General features: G+C 39.4%; 1 protein-coding gene across 1 annotated transcript in view; it reads left to right on the forward strand.

The window, feature by feature from the left end:
- Positions 1-18196, forward strand: part of LOC110584356 (centromere protein P) — a 241534-nt gene that overhangs the window by 46663 nt on the left and 176675 nt on the right. The window lies entirely within an intron of this gene.

Consider the following 18196-nt stretch of genomic DNA (forward strand, 5'->3'; position numbering starts at 1 on the left):
ATTTGAGTGTTTTTAAATTTTTTTTATTAAGTAATCTCTACCCCCAGCATGGGACTTGAACTCATGACCCTGACATCAAGAGCTGCATACTCTATTGAATGAACCAGCAAGGCATCCTTATCTGAAAATTTTTTTTAAGATTTTATTTTTATATTTTTTGAGGGAGAGAGCACACACATGAGCAGGGGCGGTGAGGGAGGGCAGAGAGAGAGAAGCAGGCTCCCTGCTGAGCAAGGAGCCTGACACAAGGCTTAGTCCCAGGACCCTGGGATCATGACCTGAGCTGAAGGCAGACACTTAATCCACTGAGCCACACAGGGGCCCCTGATATTTTTTAATACTTTATTGTAATTGGAATTTTTTACATATTACATAAGTATATATATTTCTTCTTTGCTCCTGGATCTCTGATTACATGAATATAAAACTTTTTGGCATTGTCTCACGTGTCTCTGAGGCTCTGTTCTTTTTTTTTCCCCCCAATCTTTTCCTTCTGTGTTACTCAGATTGGATGGTTTCTGTGTGCTTACCACCACAGTGAGGATATTGAACAGCTCCATCAGCACGGAAATCCTGCATATTTTCCCTTTATAGTCACAACCCATTCCCCACCCCCTGCAAAACCTGCTGTGATCATCATTAGGGTTTTGCCTCTTACAAAATGTCAAATAAATGAAATTACATAGAGACTGGCTTCCTTACTTAGCATAAAGTAAATGAATTGAGATTCATCCATCTTTTCATTTCTGAGTAGTATTTCATATACTGATACTAGCATGTTTATCCGTTCACCCATTGGAGGATATTTGGGTTATTTCCAGTTTTCGATGATTATGAGTAGATCTGCAGTGGACCTTCAGTAGAGGTTTTTGTGTGATGTAAGTTTTTTCTTTAGGGTAAATAACCAGAAGTGGGATAGCTGGGTCATATGATTACAGTATGTTTAAATTTGTAATAAAGTAGCACAATGTTACCAAAGTGATCATACCAAGTTGCATTCCCACCAACAATATGTGAGAGTGACTGATAATATTTTAGTGAATAATTAACTTCTGATATTCATCTGATTTTAGACCTAATAAAACTTTAGAATTTTTATTCTACATTTCTCTTTATGTTTTGCTTTATCTTTAAGAAAAAGACATTTGGAATTATTTTACTTTTCTGACTATTCTAGTTCAAATTGAAATGTGTCACTGCCAACATTCTGTGAAAGAAATCCATAACATCTGTTTAACATTTAGTGAAGTTTGGACTATGCTTGGGAAAAAAAGATAAATTACAGTCACTCTTAGGACTGTAAGAGCCAACACATACACAATGTCTTTCTATAATGGAAAACTGTGTGTGCTGTAATAGTGTGTCCTTTGTGGGGATGCAAATGGGGGTGAAGGGATTGTGACTCACTCCACTTTTTAAATAAAGTCCTGTGTTTAATTAATGGAACAGGTCAGACTCTCTTCTTTTCTGCCCCCCTCTCTGAGTGTCTAGTGTCTGTAGTGTGTGTGTGTGTGTGTGTGTTTAAACTTGGGTTGTTGCGTTTTTAAGATTTTTTTCTTGGCTCCCTTCCTCATCACATGATTAAGAGCTTATTTTTGCTCCCTTATTTGATGGAGATTAAAATATGTCACTTTGGCCTGTGTGCTGTAATGAAGCAACTGCTGCTTTTTATAGGCCTATATTCTTTGGAAAGTAGTTTCTTCTCTCAGACGGTAAAAAGTATTAGTAATAGATACCAGAGTAAGTTGAACACTTAATCTCCAGTGTTCCCTGTCAAGTAGATGCTTATGTAGCTGTGTGTTAATGCACCTGTTCTTTTATTTTCTTTATTTTCTGTGTCTATGGTTTTTTTGTTTGTTTGCTTGCTTGCTTGCTTGTTCCTCAGTTCCCATTTCCTGATTTCTTTTGGATTATTTAAATATTTTTTACTATTCCATTTTAATTTTATCTTCTGACTTTTTGGCCATATCTGGGTTTTTGCCTGTTTTATTGGCTGCCGTGGGATTGTAGCATATGTAACCTAACTTTCAACAGTCTAGTTAGATTTAGTATAATCTGGAAGTCTTGTAGCCATATACATCCCTTTCCCTGTTCGCTACATGTTGTGGTTTTCATAGGAATTATGTTCATGTGTATGCGTTGAAAACCCCATCACTAGTGTTAAGTTTTTTTACTTTTGATCATCATACATAATTTAAAGAACTTAAGACTACTAATTTGTCATATTCAGATTTTTACCATTTCTGTTGCTACTCCTGATGGAACCTTTTTAGAACACATTGCATGTATCATGGCTCTGTTCTCCTAAATACTTGGTGTGCATTTCTGAGAATAGTGGTATTCCCTTATACATTCATATAGCAGTAATTGACTCCATAAATTGACATTGATATGATACTTTTATCTGATTTGCCATCCGTATTCCTACTTGTTAGTTGATCTAATGATGTCCTTTTTGCATTTTCTTTTCCCCTGTGTTACATGATCCAGTCTGGTGTCAAGTATTGCATTTGATTGTCATGACTTTATAGATTCCTTTAATTTGGAACAACTCCAGAGCCTTTCTTTGCCTTTTATTACTTTGCCATCTTTACAAAATACAGTCTTTCTATCTTTTCTACCCCGCAATAGAATGTTGCTTATTTTGTCTTTGACTTTTTGTCATGATCAGTTGCTGTTATGTATTCTCAGGCAAAATACTATACTGGTGATATTTTGTGCTTCTCAGTTCTCTGCCCTTGTAGGTGGCAGTAATTTTGATTCAGTCATGCTTGTTGCCTGACTTTCCACTGTATCGCCAGTGGTTTTGTTTTTTGTTTTTTGCCCTCTCTTGCAATAATAGGCAGTCTGTGGGGAAATATTTTATGACCATGCAGATACTATTCCTCATTAAAATTTCTGCCTAGATTTAGCATCATCCCCTGGTGATTCTTGTGTGATCACTGTTTGTTGTGATGGTTGCAAAATGATATTTCAAGTCTAGCTCTTCCTCCACTTACCTCAGTAGAGACTAGGCCCTGTGCTTAAGAAACAGATCTCCTTTCTCCCCTGTATATGTGTGTTTATGTGTGCTTATCTATTTATTATGGTATGGTTTCATTCATTCTTACTTTTTTAATATTTATAATTCCTTACTCTTTATTTATTTTGGTGCTTAAATTATCTTGACAAGTGGGAACTTCTTCAAGCTGGCTCCTGAATCCATATGATATTCCCTCATCATAATGTTTTTTAAAGATTTTATTTATTTGACAGAGAGAGAGAGAGAGAGAGCATGTGAGTGCACACACAAGCAGAGGGAGAGGGAGAAGCAGGTTGAAAACCCCATCCCGCTGAGCAGGGAGCCCGATGACACGGGGCTCAATCCCAGATCCTGGGATCATGACCTGAGCTGAAGGCAGACGCTTAACCCACTGAGCCACCCAGGTGCCCTCTCTCATCGTATTTTTGGCTTCCTTCTATTCTAGCAGAAAAAGATTTTCCAGGCTCAAAATATACCTCTCCTCCTCCAGTGTGTAAATTTAAACATAAATAAATACATGTGTATCAAATGCATATTATATACGTTGTAACATATTAGTCTCTAAGAATATAATACTGAATAAGATACATAGTTTCTGGCTTCTTGAAGCTGACAATCTAGTGAATGAGCAGAATTAATACAGGGTGGTAAATGCTGGCATAAGGGCCCTGAGAATGGAAGGGCATATCTGCTAAGTAGCACAATTGCTGTATTGCTTGATATGTAGCAGTGAACAGAACACAACATCTCTGCCCACATGAACTTACTTTCTACTAGTGGAAATAGACGATAAACAAAACTATTATGCAAAGTAGGTAATCCTTTAGAGAAGGAAGTCGTATAGGAAACATAAAGTAGGATGGGAGATAGGGGGTGTGCAAGGTGAGGGGAAGGTATCTAATTTAGATAGCATGGGCAGGGAAGGCCTCATGGAGCGGGTGACACATGAGTAGGTCAGGGAGCTGGCCTCACTTAACTGCATCCTAGACACAGTCGTTATCAACCCTTGGTATTCTAAAAATGTACCACATTTTGCCTTGTATTATAATCAGATGTATATCTAATCTCTAGGGTAAATTATAAATATAATGACAGTATATAGTCATATAACATATTTCATTGGGTCTTTCCTTAAACTAATGATTAATGCCACTGAATTAGGAAAGATATTTAATCTCTGTGGAGCTCTTCTTTTATCTGCAAAATGAACTGGAAGAAATTATTTACAAGGTTTTGCCCCATTCCCAAAGTTAAGAATAAAAATATTTCTGAGAAATAGTGGAATTTACTGGAATTGGAACGATAGAGCTATTAGAAGAACATTTGTGATTTAGGTTTCCTTTACAACACGGAGTGATTGCCAGTATTTGGGGAAATGCCTCTCAGCAAAACTGGATCTACAAAACACTGTCCCCCCGGCCACCCACTCTACATGGAATTACTTCATCTGACAGGTCGCTTATTGTCTGGTATTACTTGTAGCACAGATTCCTAAACTCCTTCGCTAAGTATACATGCCCACCACTATTTACAATATACTCAACTGATCTAGTTACAAAAATTCCTCAAGAATGAATTCTGTGTGTCAGATGCTGGGTTTTTTGTTTTGTTTTTTGGAAAAGCACTCCCTTTGGGGAAAAAAAGAAAAACAGAAAACCATAAAAAGCCATAACTGGAAAGGATTTGAGAAGAAACTGCTCAGATTAATCATTGTACAGGTACCCTGAGTGAACAGTACACACACGCACATTTCTCAGGAATCACAGTTGTTACTCCCAGGGCTGACTTACATAGGAGCCCTCATGGAGTTGTCATTCTAAGTTCTAATAAGCTCACTAAGACGAGCTTCAGAGTGACTTCAGAGCGCCTTTTGTTCATTGATCATGAGCTGCCCCACGTTGGTCACCGTCATAGAAAAAGCACTATAGGGGCGCCTGGGTGGTTCAGTCAGTTAAGCATCTGCCTTCAGCTCAGGTCATGATCCCAGGACCCTGGGATCGAGCCCCGCATCAGGCTCCCTGCTCAGCGGAGAGCCTGCTTCTCCCTCTGCCTGCCACTCTGACTATCTGTGCTCTCTATCTCCCTGTCAAATAAATAAATAAAATCTTTAAAAAAAAAAAAAAAAGAAAAAAGCACTATAGTATAACTCTAGCTGCCATGAAGACCAGTTGGGTGAGGTCTCTCTGAGAAGCAGTCCCAGTGAGTTCATCACTTGCTATGGGACCAAGAATGGAGAAAATAGACCTCATCACTGCTGTTAATATATTCTGAGGTAGTCCTTTTGCTGTGTACAGGAACCAACAGCTTACATTTGATACATACATCTATTCTCCTATGTCCTACATGGCTAATACAGAAAAGTTAAGAATAAGTGCATGAAGCCTATTTTAATAGGTTTTATTATTATTTGAGTATGGTAAGGCCGGCTGATTAGGAGATAGTTGCCATTGAAAAGATCGTTTGTGGGACACCTGGATGGCTCAGTTGGTGAAGCGTTTGCCTTCGGCTCAGGTCATGACCCGGGGTCCTGGGATCGAGCCCCGTGTCGGGCTCCCTGCTCAGCGGAGAGTCTGCTTCTCCTTCTCCCACTCCCCCTGCTTGTGCGCGTTCTCTCTCTCTCTCTGTCAAATAAATAAATAAAATCTTTAAAAAAAAAAAAAAGAAAGAAAAGATAGTTTGTTCCAGATCCCAACAGGAGAAGCATGCCATGTCACTGGGGGCCACAGGGAGAAGCACTGACTGGCATGGGTCTGGAGGCAGAGGGAGAAGGAGATTATTATAGTGGTTTTTGAGGGAAGGAACAGGTGAGGCAAGGCAAGGGGAGTAGGCTTAGGCTTGACTAGTTTGAATAATTTCAGGGTGCTCTGGGGCACAGGGGTTGTCCCTGGTTGTCTGGTACCTGATCCTGGGGTAATGAGGGCAGGTGGATGGCAGCCAGAATTTTGGGAGCTTAATAAAAGAGGTGTTGGGGTATGGGCTCTGGACTGGTTGGATCATGTTTGAAAGCATGCTCAAGGCACCGGAGTGGCTCATTTGGTTGAGCAGCTGACTTTTGGTTTTGGCTCAGGTCTTGATCTCAGGGTAGTGAGTTCAAGCCTTGCGTTGGTCTCCATGCCTGACAATGGGCGTGGAGCCTACCTGAAAAAAAGAAGAAAAGTATGCTCACAAGCAGACTTGTAACCTTGAGTGGGATGGTTCCTCCAGGGTCAATAAGGCCCCAGATGTTTATTAAAGCATCAGAATACAGAAACCACATGGTCAATACAGAGCCCTCTTTGAGTCCTTTTTAAAATCCAAGGCATAGGGGCGCCTGGGTGGCTCAGTCGTTAAGCGTCTGCCTTCGGCTCAGGTATGGTCCCAGGGTCCTGGGATCGAGCCCCGAATCGGGCTCCCTGCTCAGCCAGAAGCCTGCTTCTCCCTCTCCCACTCCCCCTGCTTATGTTGTCTTTCTCTCTCTGTGTCAAATAAAATCTTTAAAAAAAAAAATAAATAAATAAAATCCAAGGCATAGATGTCAGTGAAACTAGCAGAGTAAGTACATTTGAAGATTCTGTCTTCCATAAAAGCAACAAGAAAACTGGCCAAAGATGTCAGAATCAGATTTTTCAGAACTTTAGAAATAAACTGAAGTCTTGCAACAATCTAGGGAGCATTTATTTAGGAAAAACAGCAGAACAGTGGTAAGTAGTTTCTTCAATGCCTGTTTCCAATTCTCCCTCACCAGCTCTGTGGTAGCCTGTCGTTAGAGGGCAGCCAGCAAGCCTGGCAGCCATCAGAGGGAGCAGCGTAGTTCCGATTTCTTCGGAGACTCCTTCCCAGTCTCAGTTCCCTGAAGGAGCTCACTTGCGAGGCGGCATTTACCAGACCAGACCTGACGTAGAGCTCATTCAGTGTGAAAGCCTTTTCTCTGGGAGCATTTGTTGAAGATACCTTTGATGCAGTTTCTAAACTTGATGGCTGCCTGAGGTGGTGTATAACAGTTGGGGGAATTAATAGGTTAAATAAAAACCTTAAAAGGAAAAGCTGGAGAATGGGATCACACTAAGGACTTCAAAAGCTCTGATATATTCCTGAGAATCTAGAAGGTCCATGTTTTGGGTCATCTTCATGCTCAGGAGAGATCTGAGATGCCTCTGACAACTGTTCTCACTCCTGGCTGATTGTGAGGTTCTGCCAGAGTGGCCCGTGAAGGCCAAGGGAGTATTGTCTTCTCCTCGCTGAGCGCCAAAGCTGTGCCCCAGCACACAGAGAGCCCCGGACACGCAGGTTCTAGGTGTTTAAGTAAATCTTTGTCACACGTTAGCTAACTGAGTAGAGATTTGAGTAGCCACACAGCAGAGTATAGACTGTACAGATTCATCCAGGAAAGTCACTGAACAAACAGAAAGAACAAAAAGCACAAGTCTTGGAGAGAGGGGGAATCTGATTTCAAGAATTATCACACTATATTGTTTAAAATGTTCAGTTTTCAACAAAAATTACAAGACCCATACACAGAGGTAAAAAATAACTAATGAATAGAAACTGTCCCCGAGGAAGTTCAGATGTTGGATTTGCCAAAGATTTTATTATTTATTTTTTGTTTGTTTGTTTTTTTAAAGAGAGAGGGAGCATGAGTGGGAGTTGGGGGGTGGAAGGGGCAGAGGGAGAAAGAGAATTTTTTTAAGATTTATTTATTTGAGGGGGGGGGGTAGAGGGAGAGAAAGAGAATCCCAAGCAGACTCCCCACCGAGCACAGAGCCCAACACGCACAGAGCTGGACACCGGGCTCATTCTCACGACCCTGAGATCATGACCTAAGTCGAAATCAAAGAGTCAGATGCTCAACCCACTGAGCCACCCAGATACCCTTGGACTTGCCAAAGTCTTTAAATCAGCGATTTTAAATATGTTCAAGGAGCTAAAGGAAATTATGCGAATGAGGCCTCTGGTAGCAAATTATCTTAATTTTCTTTATGTGAGAATCTTTATTTTACTTTCACTCTGGAAGAAGATTTTCTCTGGATATGGAATTTTAGTTGGGCAGTCCTGTCCTTTCAGCATGTGAAAAATGTAGTGCCGCTTGCTACTGGCATCTGTGGTTTTTGGTGAGAAATAAAATCTTTATTTTTTCTTCTTTGCTTTGCTTTGCTTTATTTTTAATTTTCAGAAATTTGATTGTCATTTGTCTGGCTTTAGACATCTGTATGAATCTGTAGGCATAGTGGGTTTTTTTTTTTTTGGTCACATTCAGGAATTATTCATTCATTTCTTTCAATATTTTCTTAAGCCCTAGGCCCTTTTCCCTGCTCCTTCTGAGACCGGTGACATGAAGGTTAAACCTTTTATTATTTCACAACTTCCTGAAGAACTCTTCCTTTTCCCCCCAAATCTGTATTCTCTCTTGATATTGGATTTCTGTTGATTTATCTTTCAGTTCACAGATTCTTTCCCCTACTACCTCCATTCTGCTATGGAAATCGTTTGGTGAGATTTGTATTTAAATCATTGTATTTTTGGGGCACCTGGGTGGCTCAGTCGGTTAAACGTCTGCCTTCAGCTCAGGTTATGATCTCAGGGTCCTGGGATGGAGCCCTGCGTCAGGCTTCTTGCTCATTGGGGAGTCTGCTTCTCTCTCACCCTTTGCCCCTCCCACCCCCCCTTGTGTTCGCTCTCTCTCTCAAATAAATAAAATCTTTAAAAAAGAATTAAAATACAAAGTAAATTACTGTATTTTCAGTTCTAAATTATCCTTTTTTTAGTCTGTTATTTCTTTTTTGATACTTTCTATTTTTACATTTCTTTCAGCAATGTTCATAATACCTTGTTGTAGCATTTTTATGATTTTTACGTTGGATTTTAACAGTTGTTTACATAGGGTGCCTGGGTGTCACAGTTGGTTAAGTGTCTGCCTTCAGCTCAGGTCATGATCCTAGGGTCCTGGGATCGAGTCCCACATCGGGCTCCCTGCTCAGCCTGGTACTCCCTCTCCCTCTGCCCCTCCCATTGCTCGTGCTCTCTCTCTCTCACTCTCTCATAAAAATAAATAAATAAAAAATCTTAAAAAAAGAGTTGTTTATATATTCTGGGAACCAGACACTTAGCGGATATATGTTTTCTGAATGCTGTGTAGTTTCTTTTTACTACGTTGGTAAATATCTTTTGATGCACAAAAGGTTTACGTTTTATAAAGTTTACAATATTTTTTATTTTGATATTCATCATTTTATTGTCATGTTTAAGAAACCATAGCTAAATTCAAGGTCCGATATTTCCTTCTATGCATTCTTTTGAGAGTTTTATAGTTTACTTCTGTATTTAGTCCTTTGATCCATTTTGAGTTAATTTTTGCATTTGGTGTAAAAGTAAGCGTGCCGCTTCATTCTTTTGCAGTTGGGTATCCACTCGTCACTGCATGTTGTTGAAGGGCCTGTTCTTACCCCATCGAATGGTCTTGGCACCCTTGTCAAACAAACTGAACATAGATCCATGATTTTATTTCTGGACTTAATTTTATTCCAGTTATCCACATATTTATGCTTTTACTCGTTCCATACTGTCTTGATTACTGTTGATTTGTAGTATATTTTGAAATAGGGAAGTATGAGTCCTCCAGTTGTTTTTTTTTTTTCCTTTTTCGAGATTGTTTTGAGTATTTAGTGTCTCTTTCAATTCCATATGAATTTTAAGCTTGGCTTTTCTATTTGTACAAAAAAAAAGGCCTTTGGGATTTTGATAGGGATTGCATTGAATCTAGACAACTTTGAAGTCTGTTTCCATCTAACAGTGTTAAGTGTCGTGACCGTGAACATAGATGTTTTCCCATGAATTTAGACCTACTTTATTTTTTAAAAAGATTTATTTATTTATTTATTGAGAGCGTGCGTGTGTATGCACAAGTGGGGGGAGGGGCACAGGGAGAGGGACAATTTCAAGCAGACTCTAGGCTTACTTTAATATCTTTCAGTAATGTTTTGTAGTTTTCAGTGTACAAGTTTGGACTTCTTTGGGTAGATTTATTCCTATGTGTTTTATTCTTTTCGTTGGTATTATAAATTGAGTTGTTTTATTTTCACATCGTTCATCACTTGTATAGATATGTAAGTGATTACATTTGTCTGTATTCTTAAGGGTGTCAGTTCATAATTTTCTTCCCTTGTGATGTCTTTGTCTGGCTTTTGTATCAGGATAGTGCTGGCCTCGTTTTGTTGTTGCTGCTGTTGTTGTTGTTTTCTTTCTTTACTTTTCTTTTGGAGCCTGAAAATGATTGATGTTACTTCTTCCATAAGTGTTTGATAGAGTTCACCAGTGAAACCATCTGGTCCTGGACATTTCTTTGCTGGGAAACTTCAGTCATTGATTCAGTCTCTTTACTTGTTACAAGTATATTCAGATTTTCTATTTCTTCTTGAGTCAGTTTTGGTAGTTTGTGTACTGTTAAGAATTTGCACATTTCATCCAGATTATCGAATTTGTTGCCATACATTGTTTATAGCATTCTCCTATAATCCTTTTTATTTCTGGAAGGTCATTAATACTATCCCCCACATTCATTTCTGATTTTGGTAATTTGAATTGTCTTTTTTCTTAGTCCACTTAGCTAAAAAAGTTGTCAGTTTTCATTTTTCCAAAAAACCAAATTTTGGTTTTGTTTTTCTGTTCTCTATTGCATTATATCTATTTTAATCTGTATTATTTCTTTCCTTCTGCCAGCTTTGTGTTCAGTTTGCTCTTTTCTAGTTCCCTAAAGTGTAAAGTAAGGTTATTGATGCGATTTTTCTTTTTTTATTTATTTTTTATTTTTTTATTTTTTTTATTTATTTATTTTTTTTTTTAAAGATTTTATTTATTTATTTGAGAGAGAGAGTGAGAGAGAGAAAGAGCACAAGAGGGGGGAGCGGGAGAGGGAGAAGCAGACTCCCCGCCGAGCAGGGAGCCGGATGCGGGACTCGATCCCGGGACTCCAGGATCATGACCCGAGCCGAAGGCAGTCGCCCAACCAACTGAGCCACCCAGGCGCCCTTTCTTCTTTTTTTAATGTTGGTGCTCACAATTATATATTTCTCTTTGCACTGCTTTTGCTCTATATGAGTTTTGATAATGAGATTGTGTTTTCATTTCATTTGTGTCAAATTATTTTCTAATTTCCTTTGTTATTCTTTAACCTATTGATTGTTTAAGAGTATATCTAATTTCCACATATTGGTGAATTTTTCATTTTTTCTTATCAACTCCTAATTTTATGCCATTGTGGTTGGAAAAGATATTTTATATAATTTTGTCTTCTAAAAATATATCTAGAATTGTTTTGTGACCAAACATATGGTCTGTCCTGGAGAAGGTTTCATGTTCTCACACTTGAGAACAACAATATGTATTACGCTGTTGTTGGGTGGCATGTTTTTTTCTGTCTGTTGAGTCTAATGGTTTATACTGTTGTTCAGATCCTCTATTTTCTTATTGATCTTCTGTCTAGTTGTATCTGCTATTATAAGTGGGGCATTGAAATGTCCAGATGTTATTGAACTGTTTATTTCTCCCTTTAATTCTGTTAAATGATGCTTCATATATTTTGGGATCCTTGTTAGGTACATATATATTTATAAGCTATGTTGTATCTTCTTGGTGTGTTGACCCCTGTATCAGTATATAATGTAATCCTTTGTCTTTTGTAACAATTTTTGATTTAAATTCTGTTTCGTCTGATGATATAGCCACCCCAGCTCTCTTTTGGTTATTATTGGCATGGAGTATCTTTTTCAAGCCTTTTATTTGTTAACCTCTTTGTGTATGTGTAATGTCTCTAAAGAAAGTTTTTTATGGACAGCATGCAAATGGATCAAATTTTTTTAAATTCATTCTGCCAATCGGACTTTTAGTTGGAGAGTTTAATTCATTGACATTTAAAAGTAATTACTGATGAGGAAGTATGTGCTTCTGCCATTTTGCTGTTTGTTGTCTGTTTCCCATGTCATTTTTATTCCTCCATTACTAACTTCTTTTATGTTGAATTGATTTTCATAGTGCCCCGTTTTGATTCCCTTTTCCTTTCTTATCTGTGTAGTTTTTAGTTATTGTCTTCATGGCTCCCTTGAGGATTACAATTAACATCTCAAACTTATAACAACCTAGTGTGAAATAATATCAACATATTTTCAAAGGTATGCAAAAACTCTGTTCCCTTATATCTCTTTTCCTCCTCTTTTATATTGTTATTATCATAGGTTACATTTTTACACGTAGCATACTCATTAACAAAGATTTCACATTATTGCTCTGTGCATTTGTTTTTAAATCGTATGGGGAAAAAAGAGGGGTTATAAACCAAAAGTAAAATAATATTGTCTTTGTTATTTGCCTGTGTAACCAGTGCTCTTTATTTCTCTGTAAGACTTTGAGTTACTGTACAGTATTCTCTCAATGTAGCCTGAAGGATTCCCTTAGCATTTCTTGTAGGTCAGGTACATTAATCACGAACTCACTCAGCTTTTTAATATCAGAATGTCTTGATTTATCCCTCATTCTTTTTTTTTTTTTTTTTTAAAGATTTTATTTATTTATTTGACAGAGAGACACAGCGAGAGAAGGAACACAAGCAGGGGGAGTGGGAGAGGGAGAAGAAGGCTTCCCGCAGAGCAGGGAGCCCGATGCGGGGCTCGATCCCAGGACCCTGGGATCATGACCTGAGCCGAAGGCAGACGCTTAACGACTGAGCCACCCAGGCGCCCCGATTTATCCCTCATTCTTAAAGGATAGTTTTGCCAGACATAGAATTTTTGGTTAACTCTTTTTCTTTTAGCACTTTAAATGTCATCCCAGTGCCTTCTGGCCTCCATGGTTATTGATGATAAATCAGTGATTAATTTGTCATTCGTGATCCCTTATCTGATGAGTTGCTTCTTTCTTGTCATTCTGTGGATTCTCTTCGGTGTTTGACAGTTTGAGTATAATGTGCCTCTATGTGGATCTCTTTGAGTTTATCCTTCTTATAGTTTGTGAGCTTCTCAGATGTCTCTAAAGTTTTCATCCAATTTGTAGAGGATTGGACCGTTCTTTCTTTCTTTCTTTTTTTTTTTTTTAAAGATTTTATTTGTTTATTTGACAGAGAGAGAGACAGCGAGAGAGGGAACACAAGCAGGAGCCAAGTGGGAGAGGGAGAAACAGGACTCCTTCCAAGCAGGGAGCCCAATGTGGGCCTCGATCCCAGGACCCCGGGATCATGACCCGAGCCAAAAGCAGGCACTTAACGACTGAGCCACCCCGGCACCCCTGGACCGTTATTTCTTGAGATACACTTTCAGCTTCTTTCTCCTGCAGCTCTCCTGTGACTCCAGCTATGTGGATGTTGATACACTTGATGATATCCTACAGTTTAGGCTCCATGTATTTTTCTTCATTCTTTTTCTTCCTGTTTTTTAGAGCGGATAATTTCACTCAGCCTATATGTTCATTTTTGCTGATTATTCTGCCTGCTCAAATCTGTTGAACACTTTAGCGAATTTTTCATTTCACTAAATTTTTGTAATTTTTGGTTCTAAGATTTCTGTTTCCTTTTTCTAATGTGTCTTTATTAATATTCCTTGTCATACATATTATTCTCTTGGTTTCCTTGAGTTTTTTGAACATAATTAAGACATATTGATTTTAAGTCTCTGTAGTAGTTCCATTGTCTGTGTTTCCTTGAGGAGTTTCTGTTAACTTTTTTCCTTCTTGTAACTGGGTCATTTTATATTTTTTCTTTGTATGCTTAATTTTTTGTGGTTGTTATTGAATACGGACATTTTGAATATTATGCACAAAAGGAAAAATCAAAAGCAAAAATATTTTATCTCTCATCTCTGCATTTTGGCTGTGTGCTGGGACATTCCTTTCGCACTTAGCAAGGCCTTTCCACATTGTCTTTGCCTCCATGCCCTGCTTGCCTTTAGCCTAAAGATCAGCCAGAGGTGAAAGTGTGTGGTCTTCTCAGTCTTCTCTGAGCATACTTACTGCCCTGTACATTCACCTGGTTTTCCCCTTTCTTCTTATGTGGACTCTTTTCAAACTCCTTATTTTCTGAAGATTCTCACTCTGCACCTTTTCTTCCCTTGGCTTTAAGCATGTCTGTTGTTTCTCTTAATTGTTATTTTGTGCCAGTTGGCACTGGCTCATTCATTTGACTCTCAGTATCTTTGAGAAATGTCCTCTGCATGGTCATGTGTTCAGGAAAGTTATGAGTTATGTGGAAAATAGGCCCCTTCCATTAGTCCTCAGGGACCCTATGGACAGATCAAAACAAACGGAACTCAATTGGGAACACAAAAGAAACACAGTTCTTTGGGAACAAGACCCAGTCTGCTGTGGTCAGGATCATGTTCCACTGAGAAACAGGATGTGATCTTAAAGACCCACCATGCTCAGGTGGTGGACATGGTAGCAAAGCTGAAACACTACAGTAGGTCCCTTCTCTGCTCAGGGCCCTTCTCCTGCTTATGTGTTTGCTGGGTTGCTGTAAACATTTTACTGTCTTCCCAATTTCCTGTAAGTGTGATTCTGACAGGCATGTGGTGGTTTTTGGTGTTTCTGAGGAAGGACTGTCCCCATAGTCCCTACTTGGCCATTTTTGCATTGTCCTTGTCAACATGCTTTTATTCAAAAGCACATCCTGGCCCACTTTTATGGGCTATAGTTTAAGGGCTATTAGAGTTTATGGACTATATTTTGGTTTGCCCCTCTCTTACACTGCCCTGAGGCCACTCTGAATTCTGAGCAGTATTCTACACCATAATTCAGGTCTTGATATTTTTCCTTTATTGTTTCTGGTCAGTTTTGTGTGAGGGCCACTAGGTAGTGATCTCAGGACTTCATACATAAATGTAAAGAATCCCTTTCTCTAGGTTCCTTCTCCCTGATTCTCCCGACTCTGTGCTTGGGATCACATGGTGTAGGGTGGAGAAAGTTGACAAAGCATCTTCCTGTGTTTGCAGGAGCCATTCTGGTGGAGAGTGGGAATGGCGCCTCCTCTTGTTTCTTGGTTTTGCTCGGTGTCGGTGGGGCTAGCTGACAAAGCTCCTCCCATAGTCTCCCAGCAGCAGCATTCCCTCAGGAGCTGAGGGTCCTGCTTGTGCTGGCTTTGCCTACTATCAGCAATGCCAGTTGCCTGGTTGGGAGGAAGAGGGCACACAGTTCCTCTCGGGTTAGGGTTCTGTTCTGCATGCCTCCATCTTCAACCACTTCAAAAGTTTTATTCCCTAATGTTTGAAAACGTTTGCCTTAAAGTAATAAATCACAGAGGAAACCTACAAACATTATGTTCAGTGGATTAAATTGCATGATTTTGAACCTTGAATTTTTTAAAACTGAGATTTAGTTGACATAAAACACTATCTTCATTTTAGGTGTACAGCGTAATGATTCAATATATGTATATATTGTGAAATGATCATTACAAGAAGTCTGATTAACATCTATCACCACGTGTATTTACAATATTTTTTTTCTGAAGAGAACTTTTAACGTTTATACTCTTAGCAACTTCCAAATATGTAATATGGTAATATTAACTGTAGTCACCATGCTGTATATTACATCCCCAATACTCATTTATTTTATAACTGGAAGTTTGTACCTTTTGACCACCTTCACTCATTTTGTCACTCCCCACCCCTCCCTCTGACAACCACCAATCTATTCTCTGAATCTGTGAGTTTGTTTCTTTCAGATCTCACATATAAGTGAAGTCATATGGTATTTGTCTTTTTCTGTGTGATTTATTTCACTTAGCAGAATGTCCTTAAGGTCCCATCATGCTGTTGCAAATGACAGGATTGCCTTCTTATTTATGGCTGAATAACATTCCATTGTGTTTATACACCCGAATTTCTTTTTTTTTTTTTAAGATTTTATTTATTTATTCATGAGAGACGGGGGGAGAGAGAGAGAGAGGCAGAGGGAGAAGTAGGCTCCCCGCTGAGCAGGGAACTCGATGCGGGACTCGATCCCAGGACTTTGGGATCTTGACCTGAGCCGAAGGCAGATGCTTAACCATCTGAGCCACCCAGGTGCCCTATACACCAGAATTTCTTTATCCATTCATTGATGGGCAGTTATGTTGTTTCCATATCTTGGCTATTGTAAATAATGCTGCAGTGAACATGGAGGTGCAGATATCTTTTTGAGTTAGGGTTTTCATTTCTTTTAGATAGATACCCAGAAGTAGAATTGCTGGGTCACATGGTAGTTCTAGTTTTAATTTTTTGAGGAACCTCCATACTCTTCCACAGTACACCAATTTATATTCCTATAAATTGCACCAGTTTGAATTCCCACCAGCAGTGCATTTGGTTTTCTTTTTCTCCACATCCTCGCCAACACTTGTTGTTTCTTGTCTTTCTGATACTAGCCATTCTGACAGGTGCAAGGTGATCTCTCGTTGTGGTTTTGATTTCCATTTCTCCAAATGTCTCTTTCCATGTGTCTGCTGGCCATTCATGTGTTTTCTCTGGAAAAATGTCTGTTCAGGTCCTCTGCCCATTTTTTAATCTGATCATAGTTTTTTGCTATTGAATTTTAGGAGTTTTTTTTTTTTTTTTTTTTTAAGATTTTAATTTTTTGACAGAGACACAGCAAGAGAGGGAATACAAGCAGGGGGAGCAGGAGCGGGAGAGGGAGAAGCAGGCTTCCCACCGAGCAGGGAGCCAGACACGGGGCTCCATCCCAGGACCCCGGGATCATGACCTGAGCCGAAGGCAGACACATAACGACTGAGCCACCCAGGCGCCCCGAGTTTTATGAGTTCTTTTTTTTTTTTTTTTTTTTTGTGCGAAAAGGTGATTTAAAGCACGGGGACAGGACCCACGGGCAGAAAGAGCTGCACTGGGATTGTGAGGAGCACTTTGAGTTTTATGAGTTCTTTATATATTTTTGTTATCTATGCCTTACCAGATAAATGATTTGCAAATATTTTTTCCCATTCAGTAGGCTTCCTTTTCATTTTGTGGATGGTTTCCTTTGTTGTGCAGAAGCTTTTTAGTTTGATGTGATCCCTTATTTTTGGTTTTGTTGTCTTAGCTTTTGGTGTTAAGTCGAAAAATTCATCACCGAGAGCAGTTTACTTCCTCTTTCTTTTTATACAGCCCCTGCTGGTTAGAAGGAATAATCTTCCCTTGGGCCTTTTTTTTCTGTTTTCTTTTTTTACTCCAACCTTTGGCAGTTCTGAGTCGCAGTCTGCTGTAGCATTCAGATTGGGATATACAGGAGACAAAAATAAACCCTGAGGAACTCATCACCCAATCCTCCCTTAATTCCTGAAGTTTCTTTTCTTTTCTTTTCTTTTTTAGATTTTATTTATTTATTTGACACAGAGAGACACAGCGAGAGAGGGAACACAAGCAGGGGGAGTGGGAGAGGGAGAAGCAGGCTCTCCGCAGAGCAGGGAGCCCGATGCGGGGCTCGATCCCAGGACCGTGGGATCATGACCTGAGCTGAAGGCAGACGCTTAACGACTGAGCCACCCAGGTGCCCCAATTCCTGAAGTTTCTTACCCATTCCTGCCTTCTTTTGTCCACATTTCAGAGTCTTCCAGTATTTGCTTTGTGTGTTATGTCCGTGGTTCTAACTTGTAATTGGAATGTTCGGGTGGAGTGTGCTTACTCTATCTTGAGTAGTATGGGAACTCGACTCCCACAGTCATTTACTGAAAGCACGGTTAAGTGAATACACTCATCTTGCCTACAAGTTGCTTATTTTATGGGTGTCAGTATAACGATAGATACAGTATTAAGAGCATTAAGATAAATTCCATGGGAGCTCATAGGCAATAGGGATGAAATTATTTCTAGCCATTTTGGAATAGGTCGTGTGGTGTGGTGGTGAGGTCACTGTTCAGAGAATAATCTCTGACACCAACTGGAATGTCCTGTAATTCAATTCACTCCTGACACTGCTCAGATTTAGTGCAGACCTACAGGTTAAGGGGGCAAAGTCCTGAACAAGACTGCCCACTTCAGATGCCATCCACAAGTATCAGGGGCCATCTGCACTCCCCACAACCCACTCAGATTTGATAATTTGTTAGAAGGACTGAGAAAACTCACTGAGAGTGTTATAGTAAAGATTATTGTTTTATTATAACAGCTGTACCCAGGAACAGGCAGATGGAAGCAATGCATAAGTCAAGATCTGAGGCAGGGTGAGTGGCTTTGAGGAGGAAAAACC

Source organism: Neomonachus schauinslandi, chromosome 13, assembly GCF_002201575.2.
Source record: "Neomonachus schauinslandi chromosome 13, ASM220157v2, whole genome shotgun sequence".
Classification (NCBI taxonomy): Eukaryota; Metazoa; Chordata; class Mammalia; order Carnivora; family Phocidae; genus Neomonachus; species Neomonachus schauinslandi.